The sequence below is a fragment of the Rhinolophus ferrumequinum genome, chromosome 3 (genome assembly GCF_004115265.2).
Source record: "Rhinolophus ferrumequinum isolate MPI-CBG mRhiFer1 chromosome 3, mRhiFer1_v1.p, whole genome shotgun sequence".
Taxonomy (NCBI): Eukaryota; Metazoa; Chordata; class Mammalia; order Chiroptera; family Rhinolophidae; genus Rhinolophus; species Rhinolophus ferrumequinum.
In genome coordinates, this window is record NC_046286.1 from 16,532,318 (window position 1) to 16,533,662 (window position 1,345).

Genomic DNA, 1,345 nt, shown 5'->3' on the forward strand with positions numbered 1-1,345 from the left:
AGATGGACCCAGCATCACGCATGGACACAATTATTCATCTATTTGCCTCTTCACTGCTGTTAATGTTTGATTGTGACCACACTTTCTCTTTATATTATATTTTTATATTTTGTATACTTTTCCTCTTTTTCTTTAAGCCAGGATTTACTGGGAAATTCCAATGGTCAAAAGGAATCTGGATTATAGGATTCTCTTTTAAGGAATATTCCTAGGAAGAGCATCCATGGAATTCTCTTTTATTTTTTTATTTTATATTTTGCTATTTATTTATATATTATTTTATATTTCAAAACCTATTGTCATGTCTGCTAATATTAAGTCTGAGATAGTAAGAAAAATATTTAGAAGTTTTACTTTTTAGGGTATTATTTAATTTCATTATGTCATCATTGTTATTTCTTCATGTAGGGCTGGGAGGCAGTTTCTGGGGTTCACTGAGGTGGGTGATCATTGGGACAGTGTGCTGGACCATGACACTTCACTAGCCCCATGTTTCCCCGAAAATAAGACCTAGCCAGACACTCAGCTCTAATGCGTCTTTTGGAGCAAAAATTAATATAAGACCTGGTCTTATATTATACTATCTAAGACTCAGTCCTATATTATAGTACAATAAGACCTGGCTAGGTCTTATTTTTGGGGAAACACGGTACATACGAGGTCTGATAGTTAAGTTCGCAAACTTATTGCAACGATGTTGCTAGCCTGTTTTGATATCAGAGTGATTATTCATTATGAATTTGTACCAACTGGTCAAAAAGTTAACCAAGTTTACTCTTTGGAAGTGAAACTGAAAGCTGAAAGCTGAAACTGAAGCTGAAAAGGCTGCGTGAAAAAGTTAGACGTCCTGAACTTTTCGCCAACAATTCATGGCTCTTGCATCATGACAATGCACCACCTCACACGGCACTGTCTGTGAGGGAGTTTTGAGCCAGTAAACAAATAACTATATTGGAACACCCTCCCTACTCACCTGACCTGGCCTCCAGTGACTTCTTTCTTTTCCCGAAGATAAAGGAAATATGGAAAGGAAGATATTTTGATGACATTCAGGACATCAAGGGTAATATGATGACAGCTCTGATGGCCATTCCAGAAAAAGAGTTCCAAAATTGCTTTGAAGGGTGGATTAGGCACTGGCGTCGGTGCATAGCTTCCCAAAGGGAGTACTTTGAAAGTGACCGTAGTGATATTCAGCAATGAGGTATGTAGCACTTTTTCTAGGGTGAGTTTGCGAACTTAATTGTCTGACCTCATACTTTTCATTCTCACAGTCACTCTCTTCTCATGCTGACAGAGGCTCCCACTGTAATGGCAGTGATTCCACAAAGTAGTCCTCTAGGGA